The following is a 27,591-nucleotide window of genomic DNA, read 5'->3' on the forward strand; positions in this document are numbered from 1 at the left end:
AAACAGAGTATCAAAATTTTAAAAAATAAACACAAAATTAACAATAGTCATGAAAAAAGTACAATCACTCAAACAAGTAAAAAATCGCCACCGGAACCACCACTACCGTTGAAACCATCGCCGATTCCACCATTTCCGACCATCTCACCGAGCAAAGCGACGACAATGACAGTTCTTTCTTTGAGTTAGAGTTCACTTTACCTTCTTCAGACTTCAAATCTTCTCTCTACACTCCTTGCTCAACAGATTACTTCTACAGTTGTGTAGAAGAGAAGGAATCTGAGTAAAAAATTAAGTCGAACCTCAATCTCTGATTTTGATTCTTCGCTCAGCTTCTTCGAAGCTTCGAGTGTTTATGTTCGGAAATTTCAACAAATTAAGGAAAATGTATAATTAGTTTGATATTAAAAACGTATAATCCATTATTGAAGAATGTCTAGAAACCCCTAAATCAAAAAGAAGTGAGAAGAGGAGAAGACAGAGAAAATTTGAGTAGATGAGAAAGAAACAAATTGAAGAAGAGAGTGAAAAATTTCTGGAAAAAAGGAAAACAAATGAGGAGAGAGAACTTTCCTAAAGAAAATTATTATGGAATTGGTAGTACTCATCAGTAGAATGGCACGTGTGAGAACCATGCCACACAATAAGATTAGTGTAAATTCGATTTAATTAAACATTTGTGAAAAAAAATGATATAGATCTCTATAGCAATCTAAGTGATCAACAAATACCATAGTATATTTGATCATTTTAAGGGGTATGTTGAGGTTGATTAATATTCCTAAAATTTGATGAGCATTTTCAATCCAACTTTCTTGTCTTTCTCTTCTACATTTTTCGAAAACAATTCATTTAAAGTAAAATCCTTAGATGATTACCTTGTTGAAGTCAACACAAATCATGACATTCCATTAATGATTGTTTGTGAATTTTTTAACATGCTTCATCAACAAACTTGCTTAGAGTGAATTCGTATTACAAGGATTAAAAAAAAAGAAATAAAATAATCATTTTAACTTTGGTTCATTGTTTGAATGTTTGGTAGAAAAGGTTTAAGTGAATGCGCTCAATTTCTTGTGATACACATTACTAGATCATCTTCCACATTCGCATACTAGTCCAATAATGGGTGACAAAGCAACATTGGAGAAACTTATAAGGGAAATCCAAAACCTAAAGGCCCTTAGAGAAGAAGAAGCCCAAATGAAGGCTCATAAAAAAGCAGAAAAGGCTGAAATAAAAGCAGAAAAAGAAAAAGAAAACATTCTGCAAGAAAAAGCAAGAACTGAAAGAGTAGAGGCCTTGGAGAAACTTCTCCTTCGAGCTAACTCAGGGAATAAGTACTTAAATTATGAGCTTGCACCACAACCTAGTGGCAAGACTCTCCCAGAAAAGTTCTTGACTACGGATTTGCCAACCTTTAAGGTTACCGACAATCCTAGGACTCACTTAATGAGCTTTAATTTATTAAAATTATGGCATTGAAAGGGGTTGAGCCAAGCCTGTATGCATGTACTTTTCCTCTTCCATTGGACACAACTGCTAGATCATGGTTTTACAACCTTTATGCAAAACAAACTTCCACTTGAAGTGACGTTGTAAAAGCGTTTTTAACCCAATATGTAGATAACGTCGAGCTCACAACTACCTTGCACGATCTCGAATTGCTAAGCAAGGGGAAGAAGAAAGCTTCATTGAATTCTTTTCCAGGTGGCGATCAAAGGTTGATCTTATTCCATAAAGACCTCCGGATCATGAACTTGTCGCAAAGTTCATAGACAATATGTCTCCACCATACAAGTGCCATTTACAATGCCTTGGTTTGGACACATTTCAAAAAGTCTATAATGTGGGAACATTCATCGGAATTGGGCTTATAATACATAGTTGGAAAGTTCTTTTCAAGACCCATCCAACTACACTATTATTGGACCCATATAATGGACCAAACTAAACTGGAATGCACGTTTTTCAAAAATAGGGTAAGAAAAGAAATATTTTCAAAAACATAAAGAAGAGATATTTTAATAAAAACATCCTCATCACTAGAATTTTCACACTTTCGCTTTATTCGATAATCAAATGACATGAAAGGTATTCATCACTGGGTTTGTTTTGGGGAGACACATTTGGGTGTCTATAGAAGCCCCCACTTTGACTGAGTATGGAGAAACGCAAGTTTCAAAAACAAAAGTCAAAGTATCGATAGGGACGGAGAATGATTCAGAACGTTCTACGATCCTAAATCATTCTTGTAATGCCGATATCTGCAAAACTAGCGTTAGTTAAAACAGATAAAAGAATTAAGAAACGCGTATCTCGCACCGTCGAGCACACGTCTCTAAGGGTAACTGATTTGTTGCCGCATTGCTGTTGCGACAACTTTCCACAATCTAGGGAACGTCATCTTGTTGTTTTTATGTTCACTCGTTTATGAACAATAGAGCTTTTTTAGAAGAAATGTCCACGCGTCTCTGAACAAAGAGCTTCTTTTTAATATGAACTTCTGAATGATGTGTCCACGCGTCTCTGAAAAAAGAGCTTGATAATAGTATGCCCACGCGTCTCTGAGCAAAAGAGCTTGATAATAGGATGCCCACGTGTCTCTGAGCAAAAGAGCTTGAAAGAAATGTCCACGCGTCTCTGAACAAAAGAGCTTGAAAGAAATGTCCACGCGTCTCTAAACAAAAGAGGTTGAAAGAAATGTCCACACGTCTCTGAACAAAAGATCTTTGATGATACTTGAATGTTTTTTGCGATAATATTCCGAAGAAAACTTCTGAAGAGCAACGCTTGTCGATTTTTAAAGCTCGCTTGAACTTTTCTTCTACCATGCCAGTACGTTAGCGCTTTTGATTCTTATGAACCATTATGTCGGTGCCTCTGCTGTTTATGAATCAGTATGTTGGCGCCTTTGCTGTTTATGAACCACCATGTTGGTGCCTCTGCTGTTTATGAACCAGTATGTCGGTGTCTTGCGATGAGCCAATGCTTAGGCTCTTTAAGCTAAGTGAGACGATCTTTCGTCAGGTCGATCACTTATTGCGATTCTAATCAAGCCGACTACTTAATCATGTCAAATTTCTTATAGGGACTAACTGGCGTACCAAGGAACCCGAAATTGCTGAAAGAGGTTGAAATAACTGCTCTGAGTGGCTGAGTGTTCGGTCGCCGCTGCAATGCCTCTGGCACCGCAATTTGGCTCTATCGCCAGACGCCGGGATCTAGCGCTAAGCGCTGAAATCTTTTGCCAGACGCTAGATATTGTCGTCTGGCGCTGGAGTCGGGTCTTCCCTATTCTGCTCTTGCTGCCGCTGTTGCTTAGTTTTGCTCCGAACTTTGAGCTTGGTCGTTTCCTTTCAACCAAATCCGCTCAAATCTTTTGTAAATCAAAGCTATTCATCTCTAATTTACTGATCCATGTAATTTTGCTCAAACTCCTCACATCTTGGAGGAATCTCATGTGTCATATTCGCGGTTTTTTTTTTTTGGAATAAATCTGGGAATGTCCTCGCTTACTGGGATGCACCTGCATTTATATCTTTGACTATAGGAATTTGCTTATCTTTCATTAGGGTTGACCTAAGACTTAGTGTTTCCTGACTCATTGACTTGTCCTGACCCAAGGTATGAACTTGACTCACTATGATTGACTGACTCGAGGTTGACTCGACTTGACGTGACTCGTGTGTGCGTAGTGTTGACTCATGAAACTCGATATGTACATGACTTAAAATGCAGAAAAACAAAAATTTCCATCATTTTTGTGGAGGGTACCGACTTTTTTCCGAAAAAGAAAGACGCAAAAAAAAAAAAAAAAAAAAAAACAAAAAGAAGCGAAGTTTTTGAAGGTTCATGTTGAATGAGCTTAAGCTATTAATGTTGTCTCTCATAGTACAAGGATTATAACATCTTAGACTATCCTATTTGACTCAATAATGAAAGTATATAGGTAACTTAGGCGCGGAGGCTAAGTACTTCATACTTTGTGATGCAATGATGATTGATGAGCGATTTTGACATGACAAGGCATACTTCAGCGTTATGTTAAGATTTCATGACAAAGGGTTCCTAAGAGAAGTATATTTGGTCATGTATCCATGATGTGTGTGATAGTGACACTAAAGTTTGGCCACAAAGGCAAAGAGTATGGGAAAATATTATTTCAAGAAGAGTCAAATGATGGTGACTCTTTAGGCTAGGTAAGCTAATGATGTAAGAATAAAGCCCCCAAGTCTAGCTCTAAGTAGATAGGGATGAGCATTTGATATCCCTTGATATGAACATGATGTGTGAATGTGAATATGAATGCATGTTTATTATGGCCGCACCTCGATGTGAGGTTGCCTATGTATCCGTTAGGAATCAGGCCGAACGTAACGTGGTTAGGCTAAAGGTTTGAAGAAGAAGGGGATAAAGGCTCAAGACCCTAGATAAGCCCCCAAGGTGTGCAACTTTGCTTTTGGATCTTTATATTTGTATGCTTAAGCCTTTTAACTCTTTTTAAGCATTTTTTTTTATTTTTTTTTCTCTTTGCTTTTGCATTTATTTTATTTTTATAAGTGTGGGCAATCCCGATCATGCGGTCTATCACTCACTTGGCATTCATGTTTCTCAGGCACGGTACCGAGCACTTGATAAAAAACGCAACCCGAGACGTGTTCTTATCGAAGATATTTTCATATCAAAGACATTGGAACACTTGTCCTTTTGTACACTTTTATTATTATTATTTTTTTTTATTTTTTGCTATTTTAATCTTTTGAAGTCACTCAAGCTTTTTATCAAATTGAAAATTGCATAAGTTGCACACCATCCCATCCCAAGATTAGGTAGATATGGGTTGAAAAATGAAGGGTCTATCGTTAGACGAGGCTCAAACTGGTTTATCTAAAAAGGATTGTATATTTGAAGGGTGAAAGATGATATGATGTGGCTACAAGGGTGTCTCAAATCATTGGTATACCTTTGTAGACACCCATTTGTGTCTCCCTAAAACCGAACCCAGTGATGAGTACCTTTCACGTCGAATCATAATCGAATGAAGTGAAAGTGTGGAAAGTTTATTGTTGCGGATAGTTTTAATTTCTTTTCTCTTCTCTCTGTTTTTGAAAACCTATTTTAAGAAAATAGCAAATCCAGTTTGGTTGGTCCATGATATGGGTCCAAAAGTGGTGTAGTTGGATAGGGTTTGAAAAGAGCTTTTAAACGATATATTATAAGCCCAATTTCGATGAATACTGAGGAAGTTGTGGCCAAATTACCGAACTGGGCTCGATTTGAGCCTTATATGAGGCCCAATGATCTAGACGAGGTCCTAATATGGATTTATCATTCCTAATGCAATTAGGAATGGGTTTAGTCTTCTAGATTCTTCTAGAAGGTTCATTTCATTCCTAATTCAATTAGCATTGATAAATTGACTTTTGTTGACTTTTTTAGAGTTAATCAGAATAAAAGAATGTTTTTGAGGAAAATACGATTTTATCCTCCTGTACGGTTAAATTCTAACTGATTTTAGAAAACGCGTCAAAAACGGGATTAGCGCCTAATGCCAGACATTAGCGCCTGGCGCCTGGCGTTAGCGTTAGCGTCTGGCGCTAATGTTAGCGTCTAGCGCCAATTGCCGGCGTCGGCGCTAATCAAGTTTTATCCGCGTCAGAACTATGTTTTGATTTTTTTTATCTTTTTGGCTGATTTTCTTTATAAATAGCCTTCTAAAAACTCCGTTTTCATTCACCATTTCACCAACTCTCATCAAGATTCTCTAGATTCCTCTCTCTCTCTCTCTTTTCTAAACTAGCCTTCTCTCAAATACAAAATTCCGCATTCGCAAGACTTAGATACACCTAGCCATATTCGAAGTTCCCTTCGCCCTAGACTTGAAAGGTTTTAATTTCTGAGGGTTTGGTCCCAAATCTCTATTTCAATTATTTGATTTAATTGTTTTAATTATTATTTTCCTTGAAGTTACTAACGCGTGTATTTTTTTATTAGAAAGAGGTATGAGGCATCCAAGTAAGTAATTTAATGGTTTTTATTGATGTTATTATGTAGAAATCATGCTTAGATTGTTATTTTGATTCCTAGTATCATGTCTAGGGTAACTTTAATATCAAGTATGATTAAAATTATGATGCTTCCTATGTTCTTCCTAATATAATATTCATGTTAGTATCATGTTAGGGTTAAAGCTTTGATTTTTTTGTTTAGTGACATGCTAGGGTTTGTTATTAATCTTGTTAGTATCATGCCTAGGATCTTGCTATTATTATGCTTTAACATTATTATGATTACTTTTATGATTTATGATTATATTTATTATTATGATGATTATTATTATTATTTTGATTATTATTATGTTGCTTGATATTTATTGTTATTGCTTGATCACTCCTTTTATGCATGTTTAAAGGGAATTGATACTTGTAATCACACTTAATAAGATAATTTATAATCTTGTTTAGGGTTAATATGATTATAATTCAAGTGATCTCCAATAATAGATTTATTTGTGCATTCATATTCAACCAACATAGATAAACAGGTTTAGGGTAAACCTATTGATTGCATGTTAGTCAGAAAGCGCACATGAATACGATCAGAATAAAGTAGAGGCCTATTATTAGGGCAGGTTCAATCTCTTTTAGGTTGGATTTGTACCTTCATCCCCGAACTACCAGTCATGGTTCCAGACCTATTAGAGTTGACGATTTCCTGGATCGTTAAGGGGTGTAACCTTCACCTCGTGAACGGTTTACAAGTTCCTAAAACTTGTTGGCGACTCTTTTGCTCTATCTTCTTTCCCTTTGGCGCCACCATGAATAGGGATTGTCATCAATATGTAAAAAGATGCCCAAAGTGCCAAATTTACACTAACTTATAACATGTTCCTCCATCTCTACTTTACACCTACACTTCACCATGGCCATTCTCTACATGAGGAATTGATATTATTTGTAAAATCACTCCTCCTAGGACAAGAGGTCACGAATACATCTTAGTAGCAATTGATTACTTCACAAAGTGGGTTGAAGCACAATCATATGCTAAACTCACTACAAAACATGTAGCACTCTTTATCAAAAGGAATATTATTTGTCAATATGGAGTCCCACATGAGATGATAAGTGACAATGGAACTCACTTTCAAGCAGAATGTGAAGAATTGTTACAAAAATATAGTATTCAACACCATCATTATTCCCCTTATAGACCTCAAGCAAATGGAGCAGTTGAGGCAGCTAATAAAAATCTGAAAACTATCATCGAGAAAATGACAGAAAATCATGGATTGGCCTGACAAACTCCATTTTGCACTTTGGGGTTATCGCACGTCAATTCACACTTCAACAAGAAATACGCCATTGTTCCTGGTTTATGGAATGAATGTTTCACAACCTGTAGAGCTAGAGATAGCATCTCTACGCATTGCATTAGAAAGTAAACTCGATGAAGTCGAATGGACTAGAACAAGATATGAAGAGCTAATTCTACTTAATGAAAAGTGACTACAAGCTCTACATCATACCCAATGCTATCAAACCCGTATGGATAGGCACATTAATAAGAAGGTCAAGACAAGAAACATCAAATTAGGAGACTTGGTATTAAAAGCATTAAGGAAAAATGTGTTAGATCCAAGAGGCAAATTTAGGCCTAATTGGTCCGGACCAATATATCGTCAAAACCATCCTATCAGGAGGTGCATCAATACTAACTGACATGGATGGCAATGAGTTCTCAAACATGATGAACCTTGACCAACTTAAAAAGTACTACCCATAAATGCTTGAGTAGGACACTTAAGAGAGCTACGTTTGGCCAGATTCCTTGGGAAAGGATACGTAGGCAACCCTTTACAGGGTGCGGCCACTTTAATATTCGTAAACCTCGCATCCCAAAAGCAATAAAATAGGAAGAAATTTGACGGAATAGCAGCGCCACAGAAAGAGGTCTGCAGACTACAACGCCACTTTAATATTTGCAAACCTTGCATCCCTGAAGCAAAATAAAATATTTTGCGCTGTAGTTTGCCATTCGGCGACAGACAGCAACACCTGGCGACAAACGCAAAACAGCGGTGCCGTTTTTCTGTGAATATCTGGGCAAATTTCAATGTTTTTCGGAAAATTTTCGACTTCCGTACTCAAGAAAATTTCTAGAAAATAATAATTTGTTTTCATTGCTTTAATAAATTAAATAAAAAGTTGATTTAATTAAAAAAAGATGAAATTTCATTAATAAAATAAAGCAAAAATTACATTATTGATGGAATTCAAATAAAAGCTTAATAAAATAAAATTAACTTTAAATTTGAACTAGTCTAATAAATTATAAGTTAAGCAAAGTTGCAATCTTTCTTCTTTTTCTTTGCCCTTTTCCAATTTTTATCTACATCCTCTTCATCGTCCATGACTTTAGCTAGTAGGCATCCATTAGAGGACCTACATTCAATTTTAGAGTAAATGGTTTCTCCCATAGCTAGGACTCCATGTTTCTTTTCTACACAAACCTTCTTTTCTGAAGTGTCAGCTTTTCTTTTTCCTTTATCCTTTTGTAGGCACCCATTTGTGTCTCCCTAAAAACCAAACCCGGTTATGAGTACCTTTCGCGTCGAATCATAATCGAATGAAGCGAAAGTGTGGAAAGTCTGGTGTTGCGGATAGTTTTAATTTCTTTTCTCTTCTCTCTGTTTTTGAAAACTTATTTTAAGAAAACAGCCAATCTAGTTTAGTTGGTCCATGATATGGGTCCAATAGTACTTGTTGTTGGATGGGGCTTGCAAAGACCTTTCCAACGATATATTATAAGCCCAATTCCGATGAATATTGTCAGGAGAACTAATTAATTCTAGTCTCTCCGTTAGCCATATCTGCAAAAAATTCAGTGCAAATAAATTAGTATTACTATATAAAAATATTTTTTTGATTTCTGTAATTAAAATAATTATTTTTCTACATGCAATAAAATTGGAGAGCCTCGAAAAGGTGCTTTTGGATTTCTCTTTAATTCATCAAGACTAAGCATAGTCTCTCTAACAATTAATGGCATTGGATTCCTTCCAGATTCAATTTGCTCTAAAACAGTTAATATAATTGCTTAACCCTCATTATTAGTTCTACCACTAGTAAGAAGATATTGGTTAAGCATGCAAAAGAGAAAATCCCTTATTCTATAAACATGAAAAGATTCAGAATAAGGTCTACAAAAATAGTGGCGTGAAAACTATTTTAGATTGACTACACTACCATCTACAATATTTGTTAGATCTCTATCTCTTAAATTTAACTAGCGCTCAAAATATTATAATAATATTCATTTATTTTAGGGATTACCGCAAGATCTAATGAAGGGAAGCCTAGGATGGCACCAAATTCTTCCAGTAAAGGGCTAATTTAATCACACCCTAGTCTAAACAGTGTGCATCTGTGTCCCAATATTCTAAGGCGATATGAATAAAATCTATGTCAAGATATACCCCCTTAATACCATAAATACCTCCCATGTTAAAAAATTCAAGTTCTTTTCTCTCTTTAGCCGTTAAAGACCGACACCATTCACGAGTGAAATTGCTAAAACTCTTAGTAACTAAAGACATGATTATTTTTTGAGAAACTAAGGTTAAAATTAATCTGTTAGAATTATATACAGAAAATCGGCACATTTGGGGGCTATTTATTTACAAAATCGATGCAGTTTGACTCTAGAAAGGATTCGGAGGCAGCGCACTGCAGCGCCAAACGACAAGCATGTCGCCAGAGTCTGTCGCTTGGCGACAGCAGCAACGCTCGGCTTAAGCGCAAATCGCGTGGCGACACGCGGCGCTGCAGCTCTTCTTCAACGTGCTATGCAAACAACGTTTTTCTTGCTATGATTCGAATTCGTACAATGACTTTACAATTTCGCCCTTTTTCAAATACACCATATATATTAATATATTTTCCTACTCTTTTCTTTTTGGATTTATTCAAACTTAATTAAAATTATGTTTGTTATGAAGTACGATTTATTTTTCATTTTTTCTTTTTGGGGGAGAAAGTCGGATACCCTCCATTAGTAATAAAAATGACAGAAATTTTTGCGCAAAATTAATCACAAATTTTTTGCACACACACATATGCACATAAAAATGAAAAATAAATGCAAAGAAAATACAGTTATAAATAGATAATAGCCTTTAGATACAAAATATGTCTAACAAATACGTCTAATAAACGAGTTAGTCAGGCAAAGTTGTATAAATGTCAACATAAATAACAACACATGTACAACTACGGTGCCGGAGGACGCAGATGATGAGAAATGTTCATCATATCAAAGAACTGCGCAGATCGAGGAATATGCTCCCCACCAGCTCCGGTTTCTCTAGGAGTAGGGAAACTCAACTCAGGACCAGTCCACCCAAGGTCGCCCTGGTGATGAATCAGCAAAGGCTGAGGCTGCGGAGGCTGCTACGACGGCGAGCCGACCTCGTACGTCCCACCACCTACCGTAGCCGATGTCCCCTTTCCCTGGCCCATCGGCCAAGCCTGTGTGCCCTTAGAAGAAGAACCCGAGCCCTCAATCGTTTTGGTCCGGGCAGCATCGGATCGGCCAACCCGACCACCAGAAATAGTGCGGCAACGCCTCTAGCTAGACCGAGCCAGTTCTCTCTGAGCCTCGGGTCTCATTAGAGTATGGGAAGGAATAGGATGTCCCTGCAAAAAGAAATCAAGTCAGATGCAAAGAAAATAGAACACAAATAATGCAGAAACAAAGACGAAAATCTACCTCCCGTACAGCGTCGTCGCGATGATAGGAAGCCACGTTCCTCATCCGCACTAGCTAGCTCCGAATGACGTCTATGCATCTCGCCATCGCTGTAACCACCTTGCACGAGAACTGTCAAAGAAACAAAGTCAGTAACAATACAAGACATATGTAAACAAATAGCAAGTAAATAACTCACCCGAGTCTGGTGACGAGGGATAGATCACTCAACAAAACGCTGATCCTCGGGAGCTGGAGGAATCATCTCCTCAATAGGCCTGTATGTCCCCTGATAGTGGATGGACATACGTGGGGGAACGAACTGAGTAGGCTCAGTCTGGAAAAAAAGCAAACCAAAGTGAATAAAATGCCACTTGGGGGCTACTTAGCAAAAAGATAAAAGATAAAAATCATACCGTCGCCTCCTCAGACAAAACAGGGGCCAGAGATAACAACGGCAGAAAATCCTCTTTGTAGCATCGCCCTGAGCTAGCATAAGATCGCAAAGGGGTACCAGCAGGCGACCTCTCCGATAAGTTGAGCAAAAACTCATCATGGAACATGTGACGAGGCGGAGGAGAAGGGATCACAAAAATCTCTAAGGAGTGCAGAATAGCAACTCTCTCTCCTAGGTACACCGCCGCCTCATACGTCCCCTAAAAGTAGCGACGCTCAGCATTGTACTGTGTAGCCAGCACAGGAATAACCAAACCGTCCCATGGATGGTACAATACCTTAGGCTCCTGCAAAATATGTCTGTAAGATAAAGCTCTACCAAACGCAATACAAATATGTCAATTATTCAAAAGAACATACCAAGAGGATCAACTCTCGGACACGGGCAGTAATCGCCTAGTTACTGAAACGACCTCCCCAACAGGCGCCAACAGGGAGCTCGTGAGGAATTGGTCTCGCCGGCGCAACCAAAGGAAAATACTCGTAGAACCAGATCTACAAAGATAAAAAGGAAATCAACAGATGCTAATAAGAGTTTAGAGCTAACTTTTACAGAGATAAAGTATACCTCTACAACCCTCCAAAAGCAAGAGAGAGCGATGTTTCTCGTGTAAGACCGGTGTCGACAAGAGTCTCGCAATCCTCGCAGAAAATCAGCATAGGCAAAGATGGCCCAATCGTATGTCCCGATCAGCTTAAGATCGCAGAGAGTAGGAAGGTAGTAAAGTAGCACTCGACTACCCTTGTTAGGGGAAAATGTCCCTGACAATAAAATAAGTGCAAAGATGCGCACCCGCTGCTCTCAAGTGGTCGCGTCGTCCTCAAAAGCCATTGCCAGAGTCGACCGGCGAATGCACCTCGAGCTAAATCGTGATGGCTCCACCTTAGCACGGGCTCGAACAGCAATCGAACCCAACAGCTCATCAACCATAGGAGAGAAAACACTAATAGAGCTGTCAAACGGCAGTGCAATCGAGCTAAACTCTAGTCTCGAGACGAGGCTGAAGTCGGCTGGGGTAATAGTCATCTCATCCCAAGGAAAGTGAAAAGTGTTGGTGGTGTCCCAAAAAAACTCAACCAAAGCACGAACCACGTGGTGGCCCGCGTCGAATGAGTACATGGCCTGCGTAGCCCGGAATAGGGCAAACAGGCCACAAGACTCCCAAAGAAGTCGCAGCCCCTCATCACCGCTGAAATACTTGCCGTAAATCTTGCCTAAGGTCTCGTTGCCCGAGCTATTGCTGCGCGTCCGACCACTAACAATCCCACGACGCACCCTCTTAGAAATGTGGGTCTCGGGGGCAAAGAACAACGTCCGCTCGTCCCACTCAGGGAATGGAACGAGAGAGTTAGACGGATCCGCGTCCTCCTGAATGGGCTCGTGCTCCCGTCGTGTGTCTCGGGATCGGGAACTGGAATTTCGCTGTCTAACAATACTACATTGTGCAAAATTGACAAAAATTAAGGCTCTATAGTATCTAAGGTTTGCCTAGTCGCATGATGCTATGTTAGCAAAAAAGAGAGTACGTAGTACTATAACAGAGCACAATTTCAATTCAATTATATACGACGTTTTTCAAGCAATCAAACAATTTCTTGCAATATTGTGATAATTATTGTGACAAATTGGACAAGAATTGCTAGCAAAAACATCAAGAACCAGCTACATTTTTTCACGACCTTAAGAGGTTCAACAATGGTGAATCGCTCATTTCTTCACCAAATTGAGTCAAACAAGTCTCAAAATACTCCCAAGGCAATATAAAAACATAATCAATCAATTTCATGGCATAAAATTTTACAAATAAAGCAAATTGAGCAATATAAGTATCGAAATTTTCAAGAAATTCGTGAGTAAAAACGAGCAAAATTCAGCAAAATTCGAGTGAGTTTTGAAAAAACTTACATAGATTAGCAAACTAGATGCACAAAGCATCAATTTTCAACAAATTGGAGCAAATTTGGTTGAGAAACGAGCAGGAACGGACAATTTGAAGTTTTCACGGCGAAACTCGAATGAAAACAAGCAGTAGTAGCGAAATAAGGAAGAAAGAGGATTTATTTAGAAATCACGACACCAGCGTCGCACGACAGCTCTGTCGCTGAGCGACAGAGTGCAGCGCCGAGCGGCAGGATGAAATCACGGCGACAGAACGCGAAGTCTCTCAGAATGATTATTTCGACCTTGTACAGAAGTTTTGGGTTCCTTGGTACGCCAGTTAGCCCCTTTAAGCTAAGAAACTTGACATGATTTAGTAATCAGCTTGGTTACAATCCCAGTAAGTGATCGACCTGATAAATGATCGTCTCACTTAGCTTAAAGTGCATAAACATTGGCTCACCTTAAAGGCACCGATATAATTGTTCATAAACAGCAAAGGCATCGACTTACTGGTTCACTAACAACAGAAGCGCCGACATACTGGTTCACAAGCAGCAAAAGCATTGACGCAATGGCATAGCAAAAGCAAGTTCAAGCGAACTTTAAAGGATCGAAAAGCGTTGGTCTTCGGTGATATTCCTCGGAATATTGTCGCAACAAATGAGGATCGCTTCAAGCGAAGCAATCTTCAATCATATTCCCTGGCTTGCAGAAGATGGTCACAAAGCGTTAAAAGATTATTTCAAGCGAAGCAGTCTTCGATAGGATTCTCTGGCTTGTAGTAGACTATCACAGGGGAATTGGCGGCAGTTACAACCGTAGCAGTCATCAGGAGGTATCCCCTAGCTTGAGAAAGATCGTCTAAACATCAAGATAGCGTTCCCTAGCTTGTGGAAGGTTGTCACAACAACAATGTAGCAACAAATTGGTTACTTCCAGAGACGTGCACTCGACGGTGCACGATACGCGTTTCTTAACTCTTTTATCTGTTTTAGCTATCTCAAGTTTGCAGGTATTAACGTTACAAGAATGATTTAGGATTCTAGAACGCTCTGAATCATTCTCCAAACTCAGTCAAAGTGGGGGCTTCTGTAGACACCCATCTGTGTCTCCCCAAAGAAAAACCTAGAGATGAATACCTTTCACGTCTAATCATAATCAAATGAAGTGAAAGTGTGGAAAGTCTAGTGCTGCGGTTAGTTTTTAATTTTCTTTTTTCTCCCTATTTTTGAAAACCTATTTTATGAAAATATCCAATCCAGTTTAGTTTGATCCATAGAAGGGGTTAAATAATAGTGTAGTTAGATTGGGTTCAAAAAGAGCTTTCCAACGATATATTATAAGCCCAATTCCGATGAATAATGAGGAAGTTATGGTCAAATTACTAAACTAGACCCGATTTGATCTTTATATGCGACCCAATGATGTAGAGGAGGGCCTATTATGATTTATCATTTCTAATGCAATTAGGATTGATTATTGTTTTCTAGAATATTCTAGAAAGTTCTTTTTAATCCTAATGTGATTAACATTGATAATTGAGTTTTATTTAGAATAAAAGAAGTGGTTTAAATGAAATTACAGTTTTACCCCTTGTAGCGTAATTTTATAAAAAAATATGAAAATGTGTGGAAAAACTGCCTGCAGCGCCGCACCACAGGCTGTCACCTGGCGACAGGCCTGTCTTGTGGCAACATAGGCTTGTGTGGCGACAGCGTCGTGCGACAGGCCTGTCGCGTGGCGACAGAGGCTTGTGTGTTGACAACGTCGTGTTTTATTCTTCTTGAAACTTCGATTCTTTTTTATCATGTTCCGGTTGATTTTTGTTATAAATATTCTCCTTAAACCTCCATTTTTAATTACCAACTCTCATCAAGAAAATCTTGATACTTTCTCTCTCTTATTCTAAACCAACCTTTTTTACAAACACAAAATTTCGCATTCACAAGATCTAGACACACCTAGCGAAGTTCGAAGTAGCCTTCGCCTTAGACGTGAAAGGTTTGGTATTTATGGGGGTTTGGTCCTTAATCTAGTCTAAACTTTCTTAATCTTAATTTAATTTAATTGTTTGATTATATATTTTCCTTGAAGTTACTAACGTGCGTATTTTATTATTAGAAAGTGATACGAGGCATCCAAATAAGTGCTTTTAATTGTTTAATTGATATTATGATATAGAAATAATGTTTAGGTTGTTATTTTAATTCCTAGTATCATGTTAGGATGCTTTTCCGTATTATCATATTTAGGGTGATTTGCTTATATCAATTATTATTTCTGTGATGCTTTTTATTTCTTTCATAATATCATATTAGTATCATGTTAGGGCGAAAGCTTTGATTTTTATTGTTTAGTGACATGCTAGGGTATGTTATTAATCTTCTTAGTAACATGCCAAGGATCTTGCTATTATCAAAGGGAATTTGTACTTGTAATCACGCTTAATAAGATAATTAATAATCTTGTTTAGTGTCAATATGATTATAATTAAAGTGATCGCCAATAACAGTTTTGTTTGTGCATTAATATTCAACAAACATAGATTAAACAGGTTTAGGGTAAACCTAATGATTTCATGTTAGTCACAAAGCGCACATGAATACGAGTAGAATAAAGTAGAGGCCTATTATTAGGGAAAGTTCTTTCTCTTTTAGATTGGATTTGTACCTTCATCCCCGAACTTCCAGTCTTGTTTCTAGACCTATTTGATTTAGCGATCTCCTGGATCGTTAAGGGGTGTAACCTTCACCCTGTGAACGGTTTACAAGTTCCTAAAACTTGTTGGCGACTCTTTTGTTCTAACTTCCATCCCTTTGGACGCCCCATACTTTAGTGTATGATCATAGTGGGGTTCAAATTTGGGGTCATGCTTGAAATATTCCCTACACATTCATAAAGCTCATTAGGGTATGCCCGGCCGTAGAATCAACCAGGCTATTGATTTTAGGCAAGGGAAAGCTATCCTTAGGGCATGTCTTGTTTACATCTGTATAGTCCACGCACATTCTCCAAGTTCCATTTGACTTTTTTATAAGTACTACATTAGCCACCCAATCAGGGTAACAGCATTGCCGAATGAAACCAGCGTCCAACAGCTTTTTCACCTCGGCTGCTGCCGCTTGATTCCTCTTCTCTCCATGATTTCTTTTCTTCTAGCGGACATGTTTAACAACTGGGTTTATAGCCAGCTTATGCACAGCTAGGTCAGGGCTTATGCCTGTCATTTCACTTACTTCGAAAGCAAACACATCCTTAAATTTTCTTAACAGCTGAACTATCTCATCTCCAATCATATCCATATCTTTAGTGCCAACACTGACCGTCTGAGCAGGTTGATCGAAGTCAAGCATTACATCCTAATGATCGCCGGTCGGTTGGGTCTAAGTTCTTTTGGCCGGCCGACGGTCATTAACTACTATGCCTAGTCGGCCATGCCTGCTTTAGCTTTTGGCTGACCTGGTATGCTTGGAGTGGGGGTTCATCCCCTTTCAACTCGGACGGTTTTCCATGTCCGCAAATTGTTGGCTTAATAGCTAGCTGGTTACACTTTTTTGCCATTATCTGGCTCCCTTGAATTGAACTAATTTTTCCGTTAAAACTTCAACAGAATTAAATGGGGGACGATCACAACCTTTGCAACATTTTGGGTGGGACGGCCGAGTTTGACATTGTAGCTAGTCAATTCTTTCACCATTAAGAATCGAACGACCATGTCCCTTTGTAAACACCCATTTGTGTCTCCCCAAAACCAAACCTAGTGTTGATTACCTTTCACGTCGAATCATAATTGAATGAGGTGAAAGTGTGGAAAGTCTAGTGATGCAAGTAGTTTTTAATTATTTTCTTTCTATTTGTTTTTGAAAACCTATTTTAAGAAAATACCCAATCTAGTTAAGGTAGGTCCATATCCAGGGTCCAATAATGGTATAGTTGGGTTAGGTTCGAGAAGAACTTTCCAACGATATATTATAAGCCCAATTCCGATGAACAATGAGGAAGTTATGGCCAAATTACTAAACTGGGCCCGGTTTGATCTTTATATGCGGCCGAATGATCAAGAGGAGGGACTGTTATTGATTTATCATTCCTAATGCGATTAATATTGATTATAGTCTTCTAGAAGGTTCTTTTAATTCCTAATTTGATTAGCATTGATAAATTGACTTTTAAGAGTTTTATTTAGAGTAAAAGAAGTGTTTTAAGGAAATTACAGTTTTACGCTCTCGTACGCTTAAATTTTATCAAAATAAGAAAACGCGTGGAAAACTGATTGCAGCGCTAAACGACACGTCTGTCGCTTGGCGACAGACCCGGCGTCTATCGACAGGCGCGTGTTAGGCGACAGCGTCGTGTTTTATTCTTTTTGAAACTCCGATTCGTTTTTTATCATATTCGGATAATTTTCTCTATAAATAGCTTCCTAAAACCTCCGTTTTCAATCACCAACTCTCATCAAAAATTTCTTGATACTCTCTCTCTCTTTTCTAAACTAGCCTTTTCTCAAACAAAATTCCGCATTCACAAGATCTAGATACACCTAGCCAAGTTTGAAGTTGCCTTCGCCCTAGACGTGAAAGGTTTTGATTTCTGAGGGTTTGTTCCGGATTCTCTATTTTAATTATTTAGTTTAATTATTTTTTTATTATTTTCTTTGAAGTTACTAACGTGCGTATTTTATTATTAGAAAGAGATACGAGGCATCCAAGTAAGTGCTTTAATTGTTTTATTGATATTATGATATAGAAATCGTGTATAAGTTGTTGATTCCTAGTATCATGTTAAGATATTTTCCATAATTTGATGTTTTGAATGACAACAATGATTCCTAGTATCATGTTTAAGGTAAAGGTTATAATATCAAATATGCTTATTATGATTCCTGCGATGCTTCCTATTGTCTTTCCTAATATTCATGTTAGTATCATATTAGGGCTAAAGCTTTGATTTTTATTGTTTAGTGACATGTTAAGGTTTGTTATTAATCTTGTTAGTATCATGTCTAGGATCTTGTTATTGTTATGCTTTAACATGATTATTATGATTATGATGATTATTATTATGTTGCTTGATATATATTTATTTATTGCTTGATCACGCCTTTTATGCATGTTTAAAGGGAATTTGTACTTGTAATCACGCTTAATAAGATAATTAATAATCTTGTTTAGGGTTAATTTGATTATAATTCAACTGACCGCCAATAATATTTTTTATTTTTTCATTAATATTCAACCAACATAGATTAAACAGGTTTAGGGTAAACCTAATGATTTCATGTTAGTCAGAAAGCGCACATGAATACGAGAAGAATAAAGTAGAGGCCTATTATTGGGGCAGGTTCTTTCTCTTTTAGATTGGATTTGCACCTTCATCCCGGAACTTCCAGTCATTGTTCCAGACCTATTTGATTTGTACTCTTTTCTCTAGCTTCTTTCCCTTTGGACGCCACCATGCTTAAGTGTATGATCACAGTGGGGTTCAAGTTGGGTTAATGCTTGAAATATTCCCTACAGTTTTTAACGACTCCACTGGGGAGGATTTCTATTTTAATTCCTGAAATTTATTTTAGCAATGATTTAGAATGAGTGGATTAGACTCGAAAAGTTCTAAGTATTTCATGTGCGTAATTTTGATTAACATTATTGTCATATGCATAAAAAAGATCTCATTGGAAAGACCATCCGTAATGAGTTATAAACATAGGATTTTTACACGTAGTAAATTTGAGGAATATATTTCACAACTAGGATCGAAATAATGCTGCGAAAAACTGGAAAATTTTATCGAACACAGAAAGTTGCTGAGGCATGTAGGAACTGGCGACCAGAAAACAGAGTATGTCGCCGATGATATGGCTCTTTCGCTAGGCGACAGAGCTACATTGCGGCGACGGCCTCTGTTTTCTGGCGCCAAGTTCTTCCAATACCGAGCATAAATATGAGTTTTAATTTTATCCAGTTTTAGCACTGTTTGCTCGATTCTACTTCCTAATTGAGTTTTTCTCACTTTTCTTAAACCCATATATGTTCTACATATGGACATAACCCTTTGGGAATTCATGCTCCATCTACCTAATTGAATGCTATGTGCAACAATGGGTACATCCGATAATGTTGAATTCACCAAACCATGGAAGCATGTTTTTAACTCGCGTTGTCCCATCCACTCGCGCCACCACTTCAAAAGGTAAGACTTCCGTGTGGTGCATCCGAACAAATAACCACAGACCCTCTTTGACTAACCCATATCCCTAACTTTAGAGAACTAGATCCATGGTTAGGTTGCAAACTCATTGCATCATATTGTGCCTACTTGACTAATTGTGCATTATTTGTTGTGCATACTCTATGTGTTTTTCCGAACCGTTTGTTTGATTTGTGTTTAAGCTTTAAATAAATTGATTAATGACTAAAAGGACTTTACCCAAATAATTAATTAATTAATATGAATAATTAAAGTCTAATAATTTAATCAAAATTAACTTAGTACGACTTTAGGCATGTTCCGTAGAGTTAAAATACTAAAATCAGTCCAAGATTAGTGCTACAGTAATGGTGCCACAATTTGGGCTGCAGTGCCACACGCGGCTGTGCAACGTCAGACGACAACTCTATCGTCTGGCGCTGCACTGCAGAGTGCGACGACAGTCCTTTTGCTTTGGCGACAGTCCTGTTACTTTGGCGACAATTCAGCATTTTGCTCGAGTGATCACGACGAGTCTTATACAACAGTTTGCTAATCAGTTCGATTATTTTGTTATTAACAGTACCCGTGTTAAGTCCTTAATTGAGTCTGGTCACATAGTCTAGCCACATGGTCTTACACAAGAGTCTTAACATGTCACCTACACTCACTAGTCTTAGCACTCACTTTGTATATGTCACCATGACCATGTCTTAGGTTCATGCATGAGTTGGTTTTTTTTCTCGTCATTTGAGTTGGGGGTACATTCTATTCCTAATTTTTTCATATCTCTCCATCTACATCATCTTTCCATTCTCTACATGCTTTCCCCATATCACAATATTCATTTTTCTAACCTCCTTCCACCTATTGCATGTTGAATAGAGTTTGAGTTAAATAATTAACAAAGAATATCCCTAATTTCCCTTTCCACAGTACTTGGTCAAGGAGAGAAGGGCGATTAATCAAGGATAACACCTTCATTCAAGTTCAACTTTTTGATAAACTAGTTAGTCAGAAACAGAAAGCTAAGAAGATAATGGCAAGTTAAGAAGAAGTCAATGACCCTGTGAAGCAACAACAAATGGAGCTCATGCAAGAAAGGTTGAGCAAAATATCCAATGACTATAAATTTCAGGGCATTAGTACACAAGGGGTCTCGGTGAAAAAGGATCTTCTTCCGCGGAAGTTCAATGCCAATGACATCCCTAAGTTCAAGGCAACAAATAATCCTTATTTCCACTTAAGAGCCTTTGAAACTATAGTGAACATTAAGGGGATTGATAAGAAAGTATTTCATTCCTTGTTTTCCTTATCTCTTGAAACCGTTTGCCAACAATGGTTCATTGCCCTAGAAAAAGAGAAAACCTCTACTAGGGAATCAATAGTAAACTCTTTCATTGATAGGTATAAGTGTAATATTCAAGTTGAAATATCATAGGAAACTTGAAATACTTAAGCAAAAAGAGAATGAAGGTTTCACTTCTTTCTTAAAAAAATGGAGAGAACCTCTGCTAGGAGGATTGAAGTAGCAAGTGAAAAATAATATGTGAGGTTGTTCATCAAGAACCTCTAAGAAAAGTACTCCAAGCATCTGAAATATCAAAACAAATTACACACCTTCAAGGCTGCCTATGATATTGGGATTAACATTGAAGACGACCTTACTAAACAAAAAGCTGCTAACAATAACTCCAACAGTGGCTGGAAAGGCAAGAAGAACGACAATTCTTCTTCTACCAAAACCACCCACTCAAACAATGTTAGCACCTTTAACTTGAGTGAAGTCCTTGCTATGAACAACCAAGGACAAAAGAAACCATTTAGGAGAAACTTTACTCCGACCTATTGGTATGAGTTATGACACCGCATTCGACAGACTGAATGCAAAAGTTCTTATAACTCCTATTGGACCATTTGGGGACCCACCAGTTGAAAAGAGGACAGCTAATTGGAATCCCAATGCACACTGCAAATATCACCAAGGTAGGGGTAATTTCACTGAGAATTGTTGGAATCTTAAGGAAAATATTCATGATTTAATTGATAACAACAAACTACGATTGCCCCTTGCCAGTAAGAAGCCAAGCATCAACAATTCACCTCTCTCCGTTTCCTTGGCCTTCTCTGATGAGGAGAACCATGTTGATCCCTCATCTCTCATCAAACCTGTTGAAAAAATTGTTTTAAATTCAAAGATTTAATTCAGAAGATGGTAGATGATAAGAAGCTAGTTCAAATCCCACAAGAAGAAGATATAAGCATTAACGGGGTTTAGGACAGCGATGAAGAAGACGTATACCTAAAAGACATGGAAAAACCCCCACTTTCAGTGTCGTATTCAATAGGTAATTTTTAGGATGAAGAAGATTCACCTATAGACGTCCTCACAAGATCTGGGAGAACACAACCTCCCATCTCTATACAACCCATGCCAATCGTGCAGCAAGTTCCATACCTATCATAGAAGACAATGACATTGTCAAGCAATTCAAAAAGACCAAGGTCAAGATGAATGTATGGAAACTTCTAGCTATGTCTCGAGAACATAGATTGGCAGTAATGAATGCCTTTGATAAAATAGGGATAGATTCTGACACCACTCCTGAGGGGTTGGTTAACTTCCTTACGAGTAATCTCCCTAGTCCTATTAACTTGATCACTTTTTCTAATAAAGATTTACCTCCAGAAGGTGACAAGCATTACAAGGCACTAAACCTCACAGTAGTCTGCAAGAGAATGAACGTCCCAATGACCCTTGTAAACAATGGATCAACAATTAATGTCTGTCCACTCAGAATTGCGAGGATGTTAGGCATAAGGGATGAAGACTTAACCTCGTCAACACAAGGAATAAGATCATACGACAATACTCGTTGCTAAGCTCTTGGTAAAATTACTATGAATATAAAAGTAGAAGCAATAGAACATGCCACTACCTTCCAAGTGGTAGATATTAAGGCTTCATTAAACTTACTGTTGGGATGCCATTGGCTTCATGACCACAAGGTAGTCCCATCATCTCTTCACTAATAGGTAAAATCCATAGCTGGAGGAATCCCAATAACAATCGATGCTTCACCCATGAGCATTAAAGCCGTTGAGAATCCGATCATTAATATGGAGCACGACGAAGATGATGAAGACATGTGGGGATTTGATGAAGAGGTATCCTTAATCAAGGAGGATGAAAGGACCCTTTTCTGTAACGATCCCCACTCCAATATGACAGTAAATGATATTCTTAAGGGATAAGGGCACTTTCCTGGAATGACTCTAGCAAGAAAACTGGAATTACCAGACCTCCCTAAGTTAGATACTTTCGGACTTGGTTTCAAACCAACTCGAGAAGATCTTAAGCTAGCCCATGAAAGGTCTAATGCGCGTAGGAACGGTTTCACCCAAAAGAAAGCAATCCCAATGGATTAGTATCCTCTTACTCTCAATGGAAAGTTCATAAGAGAAGGACAAGACTATCCATGCTATGAATTTTTTGAACCTTTTGTTGTGAATGGCACAAGGCAACCGGGGTTCGAAATATTTCTGGATTGCTACTTTTCTAGATGAGATCCCAACTCCTATTCACAAGGAGAAAGCACCCCCATTCTTTGACTTTAATGTTATGGGATTACTACTTGGCCGAGAAAAAGATGAGCCGAAATATATAAAGGATAACTCCTCGCTGATCCAAATAGTCCTGCAAAGCGAGAACTTTGACCCATCAAAGCTCATCACTCCAGCGGAAGGATTAGTACAAGGATGGCGCAAAACGGTCAAGGTGACAACTCCAAGTGGAAGGAAAATCTCCATAACAACAAGGAAAGGAACAATGTTTGAAGAATCGTCTGAGTTAGAGTCAGAGTCAGAGTCTTTTCTTGTAGAGTCTCCCAAGTCTTTAGTTGTAGCACCCCCTATTTCTTCTATTTCTACTCCTAGGATAGCTAGTAATCAAGTCCCTGAGGACATTCCCCTTTTCAATGTAATGATTTCAGAATTCAATAATATGTCTTCTTCTGCTTACTCCTCGTGTTTTTCATTAACCTAAGATGACAAGCATTGCTTAACTAACAATGAAAATGACAAAGAAATTAATAAAGCAATGGAAACACTTGAAAAGAAAACACTGATAATTGAGGAAACTGAGACGGTTGATATCTCAGATGATTCAACCATTAAAAGAGAAGTTAAAATCGGAATAACACTTAATGAACAAGAAATAATCGATTTACTAATCTACTTAAAGAATTTATTGATTTATTTGCTTGGTCATATGAAGATATGTCAAGCATTAATAGAGAAATAGCTCATCACACTATACCACTAATTCCTGGAATGAAACCTGTAAAACAGAAGTTGCATCGAATGAAACCCAACGTAGCTCTTAAAATAAAAGAAGAAATTCAAAAACAAATAACTGTAGGTTTTATCAGGGTATCTAAATACGCCGAATGGGTAGCCAACGTGGTCGCAGTTCCAAAGAAGGATGGAAGGGTAAGAATGTGTGTCGACTATCGAGATTTAAGTAAGGCAAGTCCAAAGGATGACTTCCCTTTACCACACATCGATATTTTGGTAGATAATACAACAAATCATGCACTTCTCTTATTTATGGACGGATACATGGGATACAATCAGATTCTCATGGCAAAAGAAGACATGAAGAAAAAAACATTCATAACACCATGGGGTACATACTGTTACACATTAATGTCATTCGGGTTGAAAAACGCGGGTGCTACTTACCAACGAGCAAGGACTGCCCTACTCCATGACATGATGCTCAAAGAGGTTGAGGTATATGTAGACGACATGATTGTGAAATCAAAATATCGCCCATGACATCAAGTAGCTTTAAGAAAATTCTTCGAAAAGCTAAGAAAATATAACATGAGGTTGAATCCATCCAAGTGTGCTTTTGAAGTCACCTCAGGCAAGCTCTTGGGATATGTCATAAGCTCTAGAGGAATAAATATATACCCAATAAAGATCAAGGCGATCATGTCAATGCCACCGCCCAATACTGAGAAACAAATTCGAGGGTTTATTGGCCGGTTACAATAAGTAGGTTTGTATCGAAGCTAACAACGATATGCGAACCAATATTCAAGAAGCTAAAAAAGAATGTGAAAGTAATATGGGACGATGAGTTTCAAAAAGCCTTTGAAAAGATAAAATCCTATCTCGCAAATCCTCCCGTATTAGCACCAGCACTTCAAGGGATACCTCTTAGGTTATACTTGAAAGTCACCAAGGAGACAATGGGGGCTATGCTCGCACAAGAGGTAGAAGGTAAAGAAAATGCAATATACTATCTAAGCAAAAAGATGCTCGAGTATGAAGTACGCTATACACCACTTGAGAAATTGTGCCTCGCATTGGTATGGGCCACAACCAAGCTAAGACATTACATGCTCGTGCATACAGTCTTTGTAGTTTCTCGAATGGATCCACTTAAGTATGTTTTCAAGAAGTCTACACTCAATGGGCGCATATCGAGGTGGATAGTCAATTTAGCCCAGTTCGTGAAAGGAATGGTGTCCTTTGAACAAGGGTATTATTCTGATAGTGGGTTCAGAATTATTAGAAAGCTAATATATTTAGTAAGGTCAAGTGCTCGGAATGCCTAGGTGGAGGCCACTTCCGATTAGTAATATTAATGCATAATTATCTATATTACAGCTTAATCTTGACTGAACCTTTCGAGTCACACCCTTAGCAGTAAATAAACCCACTCAACGAATTAATTCGGAAGAAATTAATTCGTCGCCCCAGTATTAAATATTTAGACGTCGGATATTCGAGCTTGGAACGTCGAAACCAAGCGTCGGAGAATCTCAAATGTCGAGCCAAAATTTAGGATTTGGCCAGACTAGAAAATGCTTCAAGTAACAAGTAAAATCCTAGCTACGCGAAAGGCTAGGAAAGCGTGCCCAATAGGAGCGTGCCACGTGGCAGCACACATGGAAAAACGCCATGTGGCAGCACACGTGGCAGCCACGTAGGAAACCGTCAAGTGGCAGCCACCTAGTGGCAGCGTGCCACGTGGAAGCATGCCTCGTAGGTAGCGTGCCACTTAGGCAGCGTGCCATGTGGCAGCGCGCCACTATGGCGACACATGTGGCAAGGGCCGTGGACCCAAGGCGATGGGTCATGGACACGAGCCAAAATAAAATGGCCCAACCGAACCCAAATTGGGGCTCAAGGTTGGGTGACACATGGTTAGTTCACATTGCATGTGAATTGCCTTAGTGACCAAGTGGGAAAGTGGTCCTCACCTAACGATGTGACACTTGTTACTTATTCCTTGGTTTATATAACTAAGGATTGAATTCATCAATCTTTCCATGTGAGATCTTTTTGTGAAAAAGTCCCACATGGAAAGATGAGTGGAATTCACAAGCTATCCTTCCTTATAAATAGCCAAAGCATGGCTTGAGAATTCTTTGCTTGAGTAGGAGTTCACTAGAGCATTACATTAGCAAAGACTCTTAAACTCATATAATACTCGGGTTTTAGTCGGACCTCGCTAACCTCAAGGTAACGGACCTATAAGTAGCTAGTAGTTTTTGCAGGTGGATTTCCGTAAGAGGCTCGTGTATTTTCGGAGCCTAAGCTTTCAAGTAAGAGCCTGACTTTGAGGGCGAAGCACGCTTTAAAGGTAAATTCCGATTTAATCCTTTTATGTTTATTTGTTATGCTTTATGGTTTTATTAATTGCGAGTGGTTCTTTGGGTCAAGGGTTGTTTTCGCGATGAGTTGGACTCACCAAACCCCAACAGTGGTATCGGAGCCTCGCTCGTTTATTTTTAAAATCATAATATTTTTCAAGGTATTTTTATGGCTTAATTTTTCTAGTTATAAGTTGCTAATTAGATTAGTAGCTCGTTTTATCTATTTTAACCTCGTATTAAAGATGTCTTCAACTCCCGAACCTAGATTTCGACCCAAAAATAGTTAATTTTGGGTGGAAAAGGCGTTCTGGAAATGGTTTAACCTTTTAGGGCTCAGTTTTTAGCCAAAAAAAATGACCAGAAAAGCTTTTTTTGAGGGATTTTTCATTTTGACGAAAAATTTAAAGTCTTTCTAACCTTGAAAATTAATTGCATATTTATGGTGGTTATGTAATTGGTTCAATACATATTTTATTTGCAATTTTAAAATCTCTTTAGGCATGATTACTTAGTGGTAATTTGTGTTTGAAAGTTTGGTTTTATTTTTCATATAATTGCAAATTAATTGCATTAAGTGTGAAATTTTTGTTCTTTGAGGCTTCCAAGTACTGAAGATTCAATTTTTAATTATGTTAAGTGATTGAAACTTTGAGATACTAAATTCCATGAATTTTTGTTCAACTTTGTTGATTTAATCATTTTTTAGCTGATTGGAATCATAAAGTTTGAAACTTGTGATAGAAATTTGTTTATCTTCATATTGGAAGATATAATTTTGTTTTTCAAGGATTCACAAGTATTAAAGTTGGATTCTTTATTGAACTTATGTTCATTTTTCCAACTCCCTTTTATTTTGTCAAAAACTCAAGATTAATTTAAATTAATTAAATTGATAGTGAGTAATTTCCTTCTTATTTTTGTTGCACCAAGTTAAACCAATTTTATTAAAGAATGGTTTTTGGAAAAAATTTGGTTTTATGCGCTTGGATGAATTTATATAAGTTGGACTTGTTATAATTTTCATTTTTCCTCAAAATTAATTAATTCTAATATTAATTTAGCAATTGATTAAATATGTCACACAAAGTCAGGATTTTTTCCGAAGCATGAGCACCAAATCGAGGCTTAAGAGCCCCAAGCATGCTCTCGGCCAGTCGGGTTGCTCAGGCAACCCACACGGGGCATCCGAGGCTACTAGGGGCCTCAAAATGGTGCACATGCGCGTGGTGGTTGTTGCTCGTGCAGCCCTTGGCGCACCATGGCAGCCTTGTGGCTTGCCGTGGGTAAGCCGCCTAGGGTGCTTGCATTTGAGCTTACATGATGATTGTTTTTTGTGCAATGCTTGGTACATCATTAAGGGGAATATGCGTAGACATTGCTTGTGAAGAAATGTGGTGCAATGAGATCATGTGAGTTGTGTGCGAGTTGTGAGCACTCCATATCTTAGTGCTAGGCACTTGGATATTTTGGACTACGTAATGTTTTGCTTATTTTTCCGTTTTTATTATTTTATTAATCTAATTTGGTTTTAAATATTTTAATAAATTTTGGAGGCTAGGACTCGGGTTTTGAGCGGCATTGGCGAAATTTATTTTGACAAATTTTGGGTTTTACCGGCTTAATTAATTGGATTAATTGAGTTGG

The sequence above is a fragment of the Chenopodium quinoa genome, unplaced genomic scaffold, assembly GCF_001683475.1.
Source record: "Chenopodium quinoa cultivar QQ74 unplaced genomic scaffold, ASM168347v1, whole genome shotgun sequence".
Lineage (NCBI taxonomy): Eukaryota > Viridiplantae > Streptophyta > Magnoliopsida > Caryophyllales > Amaranthaceae > Chenopodium > Chenopodium quinoa.